Source organism: Lissotriton helveticus, chromosome 2_1 (assembly GCF_964261635.1).
Source record: "Lissotriton helveticus chromosome 2_1, aLisHel1.1, whole genome shotgun sequence".
Classification (NCBI taxonomy): domain Eukaryota; kingdom Metazoa; phylum Chordata; class Amphibia; order Caudata; family Salamandridae; genus Lissotriton; species Lissotriton helveticus.
The window spans coordinates 1895028787-1895047337 of NC_136059.1; positions in this window are offsets into that span (position 1 = coordinate 1895028787).

Consider the following 18551-nt stretch of genomic DNA (forward strand, 5'->3'; position numbering starts at 1 on the left):
TCCTTCAGGGTCTCACTGCTAGACTCCTATTGTTCATCAGTTTTAGGGATGGGCATTTTAACAATGGTGCTAATGTGCTCAGGTGTCAATCTCCTACCTACCTTCGACAGTAGGTGACCCAAATAGGTGACCTCCTGTGGACAATATTGAAATTGAAAAGGGACACTTTATGTCTATGGTGAGCCAAATGGAGCAACAACTTAACCGTACTGCCTGTGCAACCCTGTTCAGTGTCAGAAGCAATCAGTATGTCATCCACGTACTGGAGCAATACATTACCGGGAGAAAGCATGAGGGAGTCCAATTGTGCTTTCAAAGCTTGGCTGTATATACTAGGGCTCTCAGTATAGCCTTGAGGAGCGCAGCAGAATCTAAAGCTTCTGCCAGGTAGTGTAAAAACCGTGGCTATCAGGATGAATTGGGATACAAGAATGCTTTTTTCAAATCAATTACAGAGAAGAATTTGGCAGAGGAAGGAATCATTGTTAGAATGGCAGTAATGTCAGGGACCACGGAGAACTGAGGGACCACTATTTTGTTAACTGCATGCAAATCAATCACAAAACGATAAACATCTGGGGATACTGCGCATGTCTTCTTTGGAGTAGGAAGAATAGGGCTTTTACACACATTCACAGCTGTCTCCTCAACTACTCCCAACTCAATCAGATCCTCTATAATGTGTAACAAAGCTCGCTCCCCCACCTGTACTGTGGAATATGGAGCAAAATAGCATTGTCCTTAACCTTAATGGAAATTGGGTGAATTTACAAGAGTCTCACATCCGTGTCACCTGTCGCCCACAAAGTGGGCGGCACAGCCTTAAACTCAGCAGGAAGGGGCGCATCTTTAGACAGGCACTGCATAGAACTTATTACATTTGGTCCCATCATCATATAGACACCTTCCAGAGAGCAAAACATTGTTGCATGCAACTTTTAAAATAAATCCAGGTCCATTTAATTCTCCCCACAATTGGCTGTCATTAGAAATTGCGACTCCACAGTAAAAGGACCGATAGTTAAGGCAAGAGGTTTGGAAATGGTACTTACAACTGGTACACCTGAAAAGCCTACCAAAACATTATTTTGGCCAGACAGAGCTGTCCCAAGGACTAGCGAACGAGAAACACAGCTATTCATTGCACCTGTATCCACCAAGCATCAACTTATCCTTGAAAATCCGCGCTGATCATATCCGGACTGATCCCTCACCCTGCCCCTGGCTGTCCTAGCTATGGGATGCTCCTGTCACCTCATCCAGATCATAGTCATTGTGGTAATACTGCCTTCCTCGGGGGTCATCAAAATAATTCTGGTCTGTGTGACACTTCAATGTCCTATCCTCTCGAATGCTCTCTTGGTCACCTTCCCCATAACCCTATACACGAGAACCCCGTCTCCTGGGGGCCGCAATTTTCTGCAATAAAACCGGGCACTTGCTAAGCCAGTGCCCCTCCTTTTAGCAGTACGCGCACTGATTTGGCCCTATTGGTGCAGCGTTCCTGCTAGTACAAGAAAGCTGTTGGGCCGGACCAGCACCACATCCCCTGCCCTTCCGTCTAGATGCCTGCTGCAACATCACCTTCGTCTTCAACTCCTTGTGCTTCTTTTCTACCTTTTCCATCTCCTCATTCTCCCTGTGTTCATAATACTGTGCCATACTCAATATAACAGAAGGGGAGGATGTCGTCCACTGGCTCTCCGTAGCAAATGAGTCGCTATCTCAGGGAACAGATTTGTCACAAATCTATTGACAAACAATCTAACCCCACCTTCCATCGACAAATCCTGTCCACTAAAATCCAAAAAGACTCCCTCAAACCGGATGAAGAAGTCTGACACACTTTCATCTTTCTTCTGACAACATGCCATTAATTTATCCCAATCTACCCTTCTCGGTGGAATGAGAGAGTGCATATAGGTAATAATTCGGCCAGACAAAGCTAGTATCTCGGCCATAGGCTTTTCCCCGGGTTTCTTGTCTTTGTCCCATTTTGTAATCTGCTTCCAAGTACCACCCAATTCAACAACATGGTTTTGTGTGTGAACCTGCCTCCAAATGTTGACAGGCACCAGCACGCCAAAGAACATCTCAATGTCAGCAAGCGTCATTACGGTCAAAGAAGCTGCCTCAGTCAATTCCTTATAATACGCAGTTGGATTTTTCCTAGGGTCAGATAACTGGGTCTTAAGGGACATAACCTCACTCCTCTTCCACGGAGTGTAGACCCATTGTTCTTGGAAACTGGTCTCTACTCTCTGTCTAATAACAGTATTGTGCTGATCCCGTAGCTCCAGTAGTTCAGGGTGATATATGGGATGGACTTTCCTCATCGGAAACTGAGACACTGTCTTCGGGCTCTTCTCAAACAATCTACCTCGATAAGCTACCAACATTGCAATGTTACCGAAAACCTCCTCAGGCGCCATACCAGCGGCATATACGTTGTCCCTGATATCATAAATAATCTGAGGCCCTTCAGCATTGAAGCACTGCTCCCACAATCCAATCAGTGTAGCCGACATGTGCTTAAGGGCATGCTGCTGCACGAACAGCTCATACTCTCTCATTACACTCCACACATCGCCCGCACTATAGATGGGGTAACAAGCCCACTGAGCTGCTGATTGGCTACCTCCTTTTTCTCCTCATCTCCCAAATCCAATCGTATCAATTTCTGCCCCAGTCGCTCCCTAGCAGTCGCCCAGTCCCCGTCCCCCGCTCCTCGTACAGGGCTCCCGATACCCAGTACCGTCGGGGAATGAAGGACAAAGGAGCGAGTAGTGACCGAAGGGGCAGGCACTAACGTCGTCAATGGCTGTGTGGTAGGCGTTAGGTTTGGGGATAGAAGTGATGCTGACACAATAGACATAGCAGGGAGACTAACAGCAATTGCAGGCGCAGAAGGCGTAGCCACAGAAACTGCAGGAAGTGCAGCGGCCAAAGCATCAGGGTCAGTAACAGAAGAAACTGAAGCAATAGGGGCAGAAGAGGCAGACGACTGGAGTTGTGGTTCTGCAGGGTATATTCTCTGCGGGGCATAGGGAGGCCAAGGTTGGGTGTCTAACAACTCCTCCACAGATGTAATGTTCTCTTCTCGAACCACATAAGACTTTTTTCATTGCAATCAAAACCTCCTATTGGCACACTCTATCCCCTTCTCAGTACTTTCTTTATCGTAAGCAACAGTTTTCTGAGTCACTGTCTGCATCCCTCCCTTTCAGGCCTCCTTATCTGCTTTCATTCGTCTCTGTTTAGCTTTCTTTTGGCAAGTTCTAAGGGAATCAAACATCGACTGCCTACTTCTCTTCACAAACAATTTATCCTGCAGGAAATTATGACTTTGTTCATCAAAAGTACCTGTTAGTGCCACTGCAACTCGACATTGTCCCTTATATATTTGTGCCATAATGTACTAAACATAATAGAGCCAAGGCTGTGTTTCACATACATCTCAAAATTAGGGGTGTCTTCCGGAGGCGCAGGCTGATTCTCTTCCAATCGAGCATCAGCAGAACAACAACAACAAGTCACACAACAGAGTTTACTCAAGCAGGTAATTTTCCAAACAAAGCGTTCGCTATTTATGCTGAGCAGATATTTGCAAATATCTTACCAAAGTTGGTTCTTAGACCGCATCAGATCCAGATAAAAGTGACATCATGTTCATGAAGAACCCAAACAAATTCAAGCGCTTAACCAAAAACAAAACGATCCTCAGACCTTACCAAACACAAACCAAAATGGCACCATCAACAGAAACAAAACCAAAGCAAACTCACCTGGTGTACACAGGTCAAACAAAGTTATTCTCCACTGCTGACTCTTCAGACCAAGCGGTCAGATCCAAGGGTTTCGCCTTTCGGGACTCCAGTCGGGATGACCACAGGGCGAAGCACCGTCCGGTCAGACCAATTGGGCAACTTAGAGTTCTAAGCTCTATCGTGCAGTGATGCCCGATCTGTCCATCCGACCTAACGTGGCCCTTCCTCCCCACCAGTCTGCGGGCGAAGATGGGTCACCCGATGGGGTCCCTGTTTGGGCACCGACTTAAGGAAGTGACCTGATTAGGACCTCCTGGGTCACTCGAGACCACCGCTCAGCCTTCCATACAAATGAAGAGTTGGGCAGACAGTAGAGAATACAAACCAAAGTTGTTTATTAGCAATATACTTGAGCGCAGTCCTATATGACCAGCCTCCTTGAATGCTGTAGAGGGACTGACTCCGGTCCACATGGTAGCACAAAATATACATTTAAAAAATCTCTAAAGTCCCACCCAGACTGGAATTTTCCAGCCTGGGCACTAACGAACAAAGGGGGTACAGAAAAGCAAGCTACTATATTGAGAACGGGTACATGCTATCTTAGTTTCAAGGTTACTCTGCCCATGCTTGTCTCTATGAGGGTCGGAGCAGGACTTACTCTAGGGGAAAGACATGCAGAAACAGAACGATCTATTCATTAGTGCAGTGAAACTCAACCTTGAATATGATAAAGAGAAATAACTGAGGATGCTTTCTGCTGAGGCAAACATTATGAGACAGAGGCTTATGTTCGATGATAGTACAAAATGGCAGCTGAATACAAAATGGTGCCACAAATGCTAACTTAACTCGCACAATGCTAGAAGGAGTCAGCTAGACGCATTCTCAGTCCAACACTCTAGAGGGTCCTGAGGGGGGAATAACCCATTCTGTTACCTCAAGTAACCTCCACACAGTGGGATTGCTGAGAGGTCTTCAGTGGCCACACTCGCTTTCTCTACCACTTGAGTGGGTCTGTGAGTGAGTGCATGTGTGAGCAGGTCTGTGAGCGGGTGCATGTGTGAATGAGTGGGTCTGTCAGTCGGTGTACAGTAAAAAAAGAAGTAGGGGGAACATGGGAGTAGACTCTCATGCCAGCTCCCTCTGTGACAATCCTAATGTCCAGCTTGCCAACAGTCTATGCTGCCTTCAGTTTTGAGCCTCCTCTGCTGGTTTTCTGCTTGTTTTTCTGCCTCTTTCTGCCCGCTCTTGGCCTTTATTTTTACTTTTGAAGCATGTTTCTGACCTCCACTTTGCATCTTATTGCTCTTTTCTGACCACTATTTTTCCTCTTTCTGCTCATTCTGCCCATAATTTTGCCTCTTTCTGCTCACTCCTGACCTTTATTTTGCCTCATTTTGCTTATTTCTGACTTTTATTCTGTTTCCTGTTGCTAGTTTCGGACCTCTATTCTGTCTCTTTTTGCTCCCGTCTGACCTTTATTCTGCCTCTTTCTGCTTCCTTCTGACCTTTATTCAACCTTTTTGTCCTCATTTCTGACCTACATTCTGCGTCTTTCTACTCGTTTCTCACCTTAATTTTGCCTCTTGGCACTGGTTTCTGATGTTTATTTTGCCTCTTTCTACTCATTTCTCAACTTTGTTTGCCTCTTTCTGCTCATTGCTGATAATTATTTTGCCTCTTTATGCTCTTTTCCCCGGCACCTCGGGGTGATTCCAAAGGTCCCTGCTGTCTCAGCCAGCTCTCCACCTTCAACAGGAGCCAGCATTGCTGCTGCACAGAGGGAGATGCTAGAAAAGCAGCTCCCTCCTTACAGGAGCAATCTTTTAATCTCTTCCCTGCCTGCATGTCCAGCATCTTCTGTTTAAACATATTTTCTATGGAATATATTTATATATATAAATGTAAAACAATTTACCATGCATATGCCTTTGCCATTCATGCCCTTTTAATAAAGTTTGTTGTAAGGCATCCGTAGTAAACGCATATTCGTGGTAATTTTTTTATTGTAGAGGCATTTGTGGTTTTGCCATTATTGTTGACATTGTCATTGAAAACTCAATGCAAAAAGTTGAAGAGGCACTGCATTGTTGTTGATCCTATAGATGGAGGCCATGCATCTGCGTCAATACATGCAGTCGACGAAGGCTTCAGAGTTGAACCCCTTTATGTTGCAGGTGCTGCGTTGTCGTCAAGCTGTGTTGTTCATTGTCGTCGTACAGTTACACTGTCCGCCCAGGCAATCGGCTCCTCCATTGGCATCGAAGGGCATTGCGTTGTTGCAATCAGCACAAAGTCATCCCTGCATCAGTTTTTATGGTTCTGGACAACATAAATCACTTTTCAATGGCCCAGGACTGGGTTGCCACCACTTGGCAGGGCAGAACTCGCAGATGGCAGAGTCTCAGTGCTGCTGAAGAGTTGAAGGAAATCTTTGATGGCCCCAAGACTTCAGAACAGGGAGCAAGCCGGCAAGCTCTTGGAGTCATTCTTTAAGTGAGTTGTGTCCAGTCCTTGTCCTGAGTAGGGCAGAGATCAGCAGGCAGCAGTGCAGCTTAGCAAAATAGAAAGCAGTTTCTTCAGAGCAACAGTCAGGCAAAATGGCACTCCTTGTAGCACAGCAGTCTTTACTTTGGGCAGAGTTCTTCACAGGCCTAGTAGTGTGCTGTCTTGGTAAGGTCATAACCCCAGTACTTCTACACAAATATGCCTTTGAAGTGGGGGTGACTCAAAGCAGGCCCTTGAAGTGCACAGGTCCCCTTTCATCCCAGCCCAGTTGACCAGGATATCTGTGGGGGATAATCACCCCTTTGTGTGGGACATAGTACACTGCCTATTCAGGTGTAAGTGTCAGCTCCCCCTCCATCTTCTTGCCCAGGATGAGCTGTAAGAAAGTAGATGAATGTAGATGAGTTCTCTGTCACAACCACCCTTCCTGTGTTTGTCTAGAGGGACTGCACAAAGTGTCACCCACCCCAGATGTGTATTAGAGACAAGCTGCAAGGCACACAGAGCAATAAGAGGAGAGAAATGTCCACTTTTTAAAAGTGGCATTTCTAAAATAGTAATGTTAAATCCAACTTCACCAGTAAAGAGGATTTATCATTACCATTCAAAAGATACAAAACATGATGAAGCTACTTCTTTCTCATCAAGAATTAAAGCGTTAAAGTGTTTCAAGGAATTTAGCTGTTTGTCACTACCAGGAGATGTAAAACTTAAACGTACTGTAGTATGAAATTAAATATGACTATGGAGCTATACTTACCAATAGCCCCTATACCAATTACCAATAATCAGTCAGTTGTTAGTGATGAAAGTTCAATCATTTATTATTCAAAAAGGGCTCTGCGCAGAGGAGCCACCCCACGACCTCCAACCTCGGGGACCGCAGAGAAGACTGTTGGCTCTCATTCAAGATAGAGCATATATACCTTTCATTACACATATGAAATGACTATACTAGGAAAAGAACCAGCCGGCCCTTGAGATCCAAGGAAGGACCATATATGGCACACATAATTGGTTATGTTGTTAGACACAGAGCTATTGTGAGCGAAAGTCAGTAGGGGTGACTCCCTTTCATCTGGGTGCTAGGGAGGGCAAGAATGGTGCCTGGAGGAATGCGCTTATCGTACCGAAGACCAGATGTGACCTTGGTTCTCAAGACAGAAAGGAGAACACCCCACATTCAGCTGTCCACTATAACTCATTATATTTGTGCAAGGAATAACATGTGATCTCGACTGAGACAGATCAATGAGAATACAACATGGCGTTGATTATGTGAGGGCCTAGCTTATGTACAAGAACATTCAATACAATTCGACAAGAACGAAATAAATGCAAGTTACATCATTCTAATTCAAAGGTATATGCTTATTGATACATCATGCTAATCCAACAGTGTGAGCTTAATATATTTTATACGTGTGCACAGAGAAATCGAATTTCTATCCTTCAGTACATGTCCTACCTTTCAGTTACATAGCATCCTGCCCTAACGACTACCTAGGGCATAGCTTAGGAGGGATGTTTGTGAAATAAAAGGGGAGTTTAAGACTTAGTGATTGGTTTTAGGTGCCAAGTAAAAGTGGCAGTAACCTGCACACATAGACCTTGCAATGGCAGGCCTGAGACAAATTTAAAAGGCTACGTGTGTGGGTGGCACAACCAGTGCTACAGGCTCATTAGTTGCATTTAAATTACAGGCCCTGGCTATATGGTATACCACTTTACATGGGACTTATAAGTAAACTAAATATGCCAATCAGGTATTCACCAATATCACTGTGTTTAGGGGCGAAACACATGCACTTTAGCATTGGTCAGCAGTGGTAAAGTGATTTGAGTCCTAGGGCCTACAAAGAGATACAGCAAAAGGTGGAGGTAAGCAGATACACAGTTGGGGGAAAACAAGCCTAAGTATGACGGGTCTAACAGGAACATACAAGGTAGCATTTCTTATTTGTGCCAATGTAATATAGTCAAGCCACTGAGTCCAGAGTGGTAACTGGTCAGCCTATGTGTCTGAAGTGAAATGTATTATATAGATTCTCATAAACACTGTCCCAGGCAGTATTTAATTTGAGATAGTGGCTGCAGGTGGGGCCCAAAATAGCAACCTGATGTGCTAAAATACTTAGGCATCTGGTTTGGCAAGGAGTTACACACATCTGCCTCAATCAACAAGAGCAAAACACTTGCCAACAATTACCAATCTACTATCTTCCTGGTCCCACAAACTTTTAATTTGGTGGAGCAGGATGGAAACATCAAAAATGATGATAGCCCCCATAGTCAACAACCTCTCAAGTGTGCATCCCATTAACGTATCAAACCACTTCTTCAGGGCTATAGACATGCTATTTCAAAGTTCATATGGATAGAGAAGAGGGCTAGGATCGCCGGTCCCATCCTAAAATTGAACAAAACCAATGGCGGACTAAATATGCCTGAATTTCATAGATATCAGCTAGCTGTCCTGGCCTCAAAGGGTGATTGGTGACTCAACAAAACCACAAAGTTGGTCATACATTCCGCATTTCACATTTATACACTCCTAGAGCCCCCTCTCCCACATCTCGTTAAAAACATCAAAAAGAAATGTTCGCCACATATACCAGGCGATGTGAGCTCACACTTCTCTGACTCAACCTGGCATAGAATCTGGCATCCCCTCTTCTAGCGAAAATCTCACCAACAATAGAACAATCCAGATATTGATCAATGCATAATTCCTACTGAACACTATCTAGACTCCTCTAATTGGGGTTACTACAATCCGACAAATGCTGGAGCTGTGGAGATTTGTGGTTCTGAAAATCTGGACCCTGTTGTTATCCCGATATCGAGGTCCAATACCCGTGTCACAAAACATCAACATACCATGACGAATTTAGTATCGACGAACCGATAATGACTAGGACATCATCCCTATGCATTTGCGTCATGATCGGAGGTTGCCAACACCCCTAAATCATAGTTTCTGTTCCGACCCTTTAAGCTCCATTTTGTAAGCAGCATCCATCTTGTGCCTTGCCCTCATGATAAGTCAATTAAAGGTCGAGCTTGATCCAAAAGGACACGTCCACCTTCCCTGACTTCCCCCTGACCTGTCCCAACTGACTCCACTGCCTTCAGCCAGACCTGTTTGGGCAGCTCCTCGCCCAGTGGCCGAATACGATAGCATCAATGCATAACATTCCACAAACCATTCACTACATACAGACCATGCTTTCTGCAAACATGCACCTGTCCACGTTCCTTGTTTATGGCCAGTTTTATGACTAGGAGGTGCCCTTCTTTATTGAGGTTTCATCGATATCTGATGGGAGTTCCGGGCCTAACTGGGTAATCTATCAACGAACTGGACATCTAAAATGTGGGCTTGCTTACATGACTTCGCTCTTTGTATTATTGTAGAAATATGTGTATAGCCATATCATAAACTCAAGAATTCTTGCTCGAAGCTATTATGTTTGTATATAAGGAGAAGGCTGGTTCTGTAAAAACGAACAGTCTCCCGAGAACCTACTATCCGTGTGGTGTACTTCTGGGACACGTGTTACTTCGTAGCTACCAATAAAACTTGATCTTTTGACTGCGACTAGAAGACTCCGTGTTTCTGTGGTCCGGAACAAGGGAGAACTCAGAGGTCTTCGGGTGTTATCCCCTGGCACCAACGGGTTCCTAAAAACCTGTTACCTCAGTTGGCGCCCAACTCGGGGCGATATCAAGCGGCGACGGTCCAAGCCAGATGTTCGTGAGGAGCTTCGTGTGAAAATTCCGGAGGACGGCCAGCCACTCCAGCGACCCCTGTATGTCGACGTGGTTCCGAAGGTCTTTGCTGCGAGGTTCCCCGAGTCCCGACGGCTACGAAGGACTGCTGCCCTGACTATCGCCTTGTTTTGGACCCAGTGATCCTTGGTAGAGCGAAACAATAGACGAGTCTTCTAGCGACGTCACAGATCTTCAAATACTTCAGTTAAGTATAAGTGGAGCGTCTCCCAGTCCTTACTTTGTCCTTAGTTTTTGGTATCCTTGAGATACGCTTTGATTTGGTACTTGCAAGCCCCAAAGCCGAAGGACTCGTGTATTCACGAGAAGTATCGTAATAGATCATCCTTTGAAGTTTGAAGCTAGACTAGTGAGCGAAGATGCCTGGTTTTAGCAGACTTGGAAACTTGTTTTGTCTTGGTTGTAGTAAGGACTCCCGATTAGAGGATTCTTGTCCGGTTCCTCCAATTGGAACTCCAACATATGAGCTCTATGTAAAGCACGGCGTAGGTCCTATCACATATAATGACGCATGGATAAAATACACCCGCAAGGATGGTGTTTTAAAATGGCCCCTATATGGTAGTTTTGACTCAGAAATTTTAGATAATTTAGAGGTCAAATTGTTCAAGAAGAAAGCCCGGCCGGTGATGTTTGACTCTTTCCGTTTATGGCGTAAAGAGGCCAAACAAAAGGAAATTAAATTAGAAAAGAAAAATAAGAGAGAAAGAGGTATTTCGGTAATGCAAGCCGCGATAAAATTTAAAGACAACGAAGAAGATCAAATGAGTGAGCAGTTGCACAGGCAACGTAAAATGGCAATAGATAAATGCTATCCTGTTTTACCATCTCTTCAGCAAGAGACAATAAAGGAGCGCGAAAAAGATCCATTAATGGCGCAGTTGCTAAATTCGCCACCACCCTATGCGCAAAATGCCACAGCACCTCCGCAACCTTTAGTTGCACCTCTGGTAGCTGTTATACCGGCTCCTTCACAACACTCACCAGCCGCTCTTCAGCTGGCTTCTATTTCTCTGGTGCAGCCTCCTCAAGGCTCACCGATCACATCTACTTGTCCTCCTGTTCCTCCTACAACTTCGCCTAGCGCACCTTCTATTTTTTCTGATACTCGTTCTACGAATGTTTCTGTTTCTGCTCTGCGTGACTCTGTTCTACCACCAGTTATTCCTCCACTTTCACCTTCCGTCTGGCATAAAACGGCCAGCATTGTTACTAACATTCCTTCACCACTTTTTCAGTCGCCTAAAACGACCCCTAATACGGGACAAAGACAATTACGAAGCCAAATGCCTGATTATCAGGAGAGGGAATCATTGAATAAGTTAGCACGGAATTGGGCTATGGATACAGCGAAATATGATGTAGAGTCTGTCATGAACGTCTTCCGTCAATGGGATGAACCAACGCAAAGACACGTCTTTGAGCAGATGTGTGTTTTTCTGTGTGAGGATTTGGAAGATAATGGTCAGAAGAGCAACCAGCAAGAGTTGTGTAGTGTACGATTTAAATTTGGGGAGGGTATGATCATAGGTCCCGATGTCGAAAAAGCAGTTGAGATATTATTATCATATCGAAGTACGGGTGGTAATTCTGGGTCATCATCTGAATGTGGTACATCTAGTAGGAAAAGAGCGAGACAGTACCCCATGAGAGAGGCTACTCCGGTTTGGAGGGAAGGCGATGCAAATGCAGTACCGCCAATTCCGCCTCATTTCCAGCGTGTATGGGTACATGTCCCCTGGAAAAGATCCGAAGTTTTAGCACTCAAGCAGACACTACCCGATCCCCGTAAAAACCCGACTGGGTATTATAAGGAGTTGTCGCAAACTGCAAGCTCATGTATAATGAATTTAGCGGATATAGACATGTTGTTTGGGAACGTTGTTCCCCATCCTTTATGGAGTAAAATCCGTCATACGGATCATGACCAAGAATTAGGTGACTCGTGGGCGAACATTACAACTACAGATGCTAGACAAGTCGGTGGTTTTAAACCTGAGCCGTTAATAGCTGAACTTCCTGGTAGAATTATAGCGTACATGAAGACAATAATGCCTGAAGTACGCGTAAACTGGGACAAACTCTCTGCGTGCAAGCAAAAGAAAGATGAGAATGTGTCTGACTTTTTCACGAGATTTGAGGAAACTTTCACCGACCATAGTGGTCAGGATATGGCTACCGAGGGTGGCCAAAGATTGTTCGTAGACAAATTTGTACATAATTTGCTTCCTGAACTGTGTACTAAACTAAAAGATTCAGAAAGTGCTTGGGCTGTCTCCACGTCAGCGCAGATTTTAGCAACAGCCCAGTACTATGAAAATAGGCGCAAAGACGAGCTAGATAAGGCAGACAAAAAGACGAAAGATTTAAAAACTAAAGTTCTTCTCCAGCAGGCCTATCCGCCTCGTATGGCTAGTCAGCCCAATTATCAGCAACAACAGCAGTATTCGAGAAACGCGCAAGGAAACGAGTTTCCCCATCAGCGTGTTCCGTATGGCCCGAATCAATGTGCGTATTGCAAGGAAGAGGGTCACTTCAAAAGTAATTGTCCGTCTCTTGCGCGACGCTTGAACGGTGTTTCAGGTGTAAGGGGAAGAGGTGTTCAACATGCCCCTAGAGGTAGGGGCCGTGGAAATTTCTCCCAGAACCCAGCTTATTTTCCGTCTCAGAATTCCATGAATAGCTTTGACCAACAGAATAATGCATCGTCTAAGTCAGCTCAGTACTATGCTGACGACTATTACACCGAACACGAAAATGAGGGTAACGATTGCTATGACAGCCATGGACAAAGAGAGGGAGTTATTTCAGTTCCAGTAGATCAGAATGGACCTTATGTCGAGGTAATTACATCAGGAGTGTCAGAGCCATTTCTGCTGGATACTGGTGCTACAAAAAGTTCTATTATGCACTCGAAACTTCCTGGCGCACCTTTGTCTGGCGAAATGAATGTCTCAGTGGGTTTCTCTGGAGCCCCTGTTAGAAATCCGATCTCTAGTCCTATATTACTTTCTGTTGGCCCATGCGAGTTGGAAGCACCCCTCATTCTTACGACAGGTTGCGGTGAAAATTTGTTAGGTTTGGATTTGCTAAAAAGGTTATATGCGACCCTATACTGTTCCCCCTGGGGAGTACAACTTACTTTAGGTAAGAAAGTCATTTCTCCAATGTATTTGTCAAAGGAAAATATTCCAACTGAATTGTTATCACTTCCTGATATACTTTGGGCTAATGGTTCTAATGATGTCGGTCGTTTGGAGATAGCACCGTATGTCATAACTTTGAAAGCCAACGTTAGGTTGCCACGTATTCCCCAATACAAAATATCTAGCGAATGCGAAAAGGCGTTGTTAACGATCGTTTATGATCTGATCGATAAAGATGTTATCGAAGAAACAACAGGTAACGTTTGTAACAGTCCAGTTTTGCCAGTCTTAAAACGTACTGATCCTTCACAGCCCCCTGTGTATAGGTTTGTGATTGACCTCAGAGAAGTAAATAAGGTAGTTATCCCACAGTTTCCAGTTGTCCCCGACATTACTGCTTTATTGACAATGGTTCCAGCTTCAGCAGCTTGGTTCTCGATGATTGACCTGAAGAACGCTTTCTTCAGCATCCCGATTGCTGAGGAGAGTAGAGACCTTTTCAGCTTCAATTTAGGAGGACGAAGCTTCCGCTTCAAGTGCGCTCCTCAAGGCTACTGCGAAAGCCCATCAATATTCAGTCAGGCTCTGAAAACACAACTAGACACAATTGTGCTGCCAGATGGGTCAACTTTGATTCAGTACGTAGACGATCTGCTGATCGCTGCAGACACTGAAGACATTTGCAAGCAAGCCACGTTGTCATTATTGCATCACTTATGTGACATGAAGCACAAAGTCTCTCTTTCCAAACTACAATTTTGTCGACAAGACGTAACCTACTTAGGTCACATCTTATCGAAGGAGGGAAGGAGACTGACACCAGAAAGAATACAGGCAATCGCAGAACTAAGTGCCCCAAGGACACAGAGAGAGGTTCGAGCCTTCTTGGGCATTACATCGTACTGTAGACAATGGATACCGAATTTATCATTACTAGCTAAACCCTTGCTGACACTACTCTGTAAGGACACGCCCAATCCTATGCCCTGGTCTGAAGATTGTCAGACGAGTTTCCACGAGTTGCGTGATGCATTATGTTCGGCTCCTGTGTTGGGAAACCCCAACTACAGTAAGCCTTTTACGTTATATGTCCACGAAAAGGAAGGTTGTGCATTATCAGTCTTAACGCAATAATTTGGGGACAAACAGCGCCCATGCGCGTATTTTTCGGCAACTCTAGATCCTGTGGCTAAAGCCCTTCCAAGTTGTCTGAGAGCAACCGCCGCAGCAGCTGTCTGCATTCGACAGTCTGCTGGATTAGTCATGAATAATACTCTGATCGTTATGGTTCCGCATGCAGTAGACATTTTGCTAAATAGGACAAAGCCACAACACCTCACTAGCGCTCGACTATCCAGTTACGAACTTACACTGCTAGCAAGTCCCATCCACATAAAGAGGTGTGATACACTCAACCCCGCTACGCTACTTCCCATCCCGACAGAAACAGACACAGACAAAATTGATAACCATGACTGCTGCTTTAGGACAGAAGAAGAGACAAAATGGAGAGTAGACTTACAGGACACTCCCCTTCCCGAATGCAATGATACTTTATGGGTTGATGGTTCATGCTTCAAGTTGCCGAATGGTGATACGACTACAGCATATGCCGTAACGACATTACACACCATTATAGAGACCGCGCGTATTTCCCACAATTCTGCACAAGCCGCAGAACTTATTGCGCTTACCAGAGCATGTGTGTTGGCGAAAGGAAAGCGAGTGAATGTGTACACTGACAGCCAATACGCCTTTGGTGTGGCTCACAGTTTTGGGAGATTGTGGCGTGAACGTGGGTTCTTTACGTCACATGGTGCAAAGATACAACATGATCAGCTAGTTAATGAGCTCCTTGAGTCACTGACCTTGCCACTACAAGTTGCCATCATAAAATGCAGTGCACACAAAAAGATTCAGGATGATGTTGGCCGCGGGAATGCATTTGCAGACGAGATTGCGAAAGAAACTGCAAGGAACACAATGAGTCGAATGTATGTTGTGGGTCCCGCTAGATGGATTGCTGATGTGGGAATGTGTGAGGACACCATTGACAGCGTGAAATCGATACAAGCCGAGGCCACTGAGAACGAGGTGAATGAATGGAGAGAAAGTACAGGTAGATTAGATGCGAATGGTTGTTGGGTCGAACTATCAGAACACCAGCGATGGCTATTACCTAATGCATACGTACTTGCAGTAGTAACGATGGCTCATGGATTTGCACACATTACATATTCGAGAGGAATATGTAAACTATTGGCCCCAGTATGGCAGAATAGTATCATCCCAAAATATGCAGAGAATGTGGTCAGAAACTGTATGGTATGTTTAAAGTACAATCCCGGTAGGGGAACCCCAACTCCAGCTGGTCATTTTGCGCCTCCAACGTACCCGTTCGAGGTTCTGTAGCTCGATTTTATCCACATGGAGAGGTGCAACAATCTGAAGTATGTGCTCGTCGTTGTTTGCGCCTTCTCCAGGTGGGTGGAAGCGTACCCCCTTAAGGACAATACCGCCTTATCAACTGCCAAAGCCCTTGTCAAAGAGTTCTTCCCGAGATTCGGTATGCCTAGAATTGTCTGGAGTGATAATGGAAGTGAATTCGTAGGACGCGTGATGAAGAGAGTGTGTGAGTGTCTAGGCATACACCAAAAATTCCACGCTGCAAATCACCCCCAATCAGCTGGATTAGTAGAGTGCTACAATGGCACATTAAAGCTGAAATTAGCCAAGATCCAAGCCAGTACAGGTCTTAAATGGCCGGACGCCCTGCCTCTAGCACTCCTGTCGACCAGAATGACTGTCCATTCCAGATTAGAACTTAGCCCCCACGAGATAGTGTTTGGCCGCCCAGCCAACGTCTGGGGCGTGCCAAGACCAAAGAAACTCAGTGAAATAGAACACCCCGTACTGCTTGACTACTTGTGCGAATTGACAACTAAATTGCGTGTTTTACACCAACAGGTTCACAGTTCCTCTCCGCCAGCCTCTGACGATCCAGGCCACCTCATCGAACCCGGCACGTGGGTCCTGGTGCGGAACTTCCAGCGCACCAACAACGAACAACCGAGGTGGACCGGACCGCACCTGGTACTTCTTTCCACGAGATCTGCTGTTCGGGTGGAAGGCAAAAAGAACTGGGTACATGGGACCCATTGTAAACGGGTCCCTCTGCCCCTTCCCTACGACCGGTGGGTCAACGAAGGACTTGCCGACTCAGAGACAGAATCCGTACCTCGCTTCATCCCTTTCAGCGATGCACGTTTGAAAGAAACTAGTACCGAAAAGGAGAGTGATCATATTTTACAAGGACTTGTGTCACCGTCTATGCAATTGGACACTACCGAACCCGAGGCATTGTTTGAAGACCACACCGTACCTGGGAAACGACGGTACAACCTAAGGTCTAGACAAAGAGACTAATAAAAATACAAACTAATGTAAATTTCTTTTCCCCTAAGAACTATTTTTGATTTTTCAGCTCTCTCGTCCCAGGGAACTTGCTCATTTTTGATTTTCGAACCGCCCTCCGGTTCTGCTGCTAGGGTCGCGGTTGAAGTCTGGGGAGTGCAACTGGGGAAGTTTTAGGTCCACGGTTCTGGTTGGTCCACGGGAGTTACCCCGGACTGAACAGAGCGCGCTCCCTGGCAGAATCAATCTACCACCGCGGGCAGCAACTAGAGGATGGAGTTTCCCAGGGTAGAGAGACCTATCAGACTCACAAACTTTGAAAAACAGTTATGCACGATACTGTCCAAAAGAAGATTCCTGATAATATGTGTTTTAATGTTATGTAGCATAGTTGTGTTTTTGACTGGTTATACTCTATTCGTATTTAAAGTTACCTTTTTGAATGACACCCAGCCACCACCTCCTCCTACTATTTCTCCACACTACTTTCACCCTCTACCTGAACACGAGTCTGCCCGAAGATTCGAATTTGTAAATAACTCTTTCATTCAACTTCTGCACCAACACCAGTCCATAATGAACACCTCGAACTGTTGGATATGCGGACTCATGCCACACACAACCGATAAGGGGATCCCATACTTCATTCTGCCATTCAGTTATTATGGTTCTCTGTGGGCTTTCCAGACCATGTTCCTATTCGCCCTAGAACCATACCCGACCCGTTCCACTGAGAGCGATTCCAGTAACAAGGCACTAATTGCAGGGATAAGAAATATGAGTAGGGATATCGACACATATCTGACAATCCCCAAAGATGAACTCAGTCCCTACACCCGTTGGAATGTGACCAAACATGGGGTTTATCTGATCAAGAGCCAGGCAGCAAAGAAATCCCGCCCAGTTTGGGTAGTGCCCCACCGAGGTCATTTATGTCTACAGGGTATTGGTAGGGATCCCACGGCACAGTTAGGAAAGAGCATTTGCACAGAAACATATGTGTTCACTTCCCGAACTTCCCCTATACTCTTAGCAGCCAAAGGCACGTATTTCGTCTGCCACGACCAAGCCTACACGTGGTTGCCCCCTGACTTCTCAGGTACATGTTTCATCTCATTTCTGCTGCCTCCCACCTACACGGCCAGAGCAGATTACCATCGGACAAGGACAGCTAGGGGGGTCGTAAGTAAAGACGACACCGCGGGTCAGGAATTCGCTGACTTTGCAAAGGGTTTTCTGCCATTTTGGGGTCCTATGGTGAACAGCAGGAATACAACGGCCGGAGCCCTTGGCAATTTGACAACCGAGCTTCAGTCGGATCGACTTATGACCCTTCAGAACCGAATTGCCCTAGATATCATACTCGCCGATCGTGGTGGTGTGTGTAGAGTCATCCAATCCAGTTGTTGTATATTCATCCCTGATAATGCGCCAACAGTATACCAGGCCATCTCTAAACTACATGAAATATCTGGTTCCCTTCACGTTGAGAAAGGGGATTGGTCCTTTCTGGGGTGGTTCTGGGAACTGATCACCGGCTGGGGATGGAAAACACTGATCTTCATTGGGATGATCTTAGCACTTCTGTTTATGTTCTGCCTATGTGTACAGTGCGCTCCTGCACTATGTGGCCTCTGTGCTACTTCGTGTGTACGGAAGCCTGTGTCAAGGGACGAACGGAGTAACAGAATGATGCTACAGCAGCATCTCCACGAATTTCTCCATACCGATTTTGACTCAGATTAACGTGAGTTATTGCCTTACATAAGGGCAAAAGGAGGGTCTGTGGTTCTGAAAATCTGGACCCTGTTGTTATCCCGATATCGAGGTCCAAAACCCGTGTCACAAAACATCAACATACCATGACGAATTTAGTATCGACGAACCGATAATGACTAGGACATCATCCCTATGCATTTGC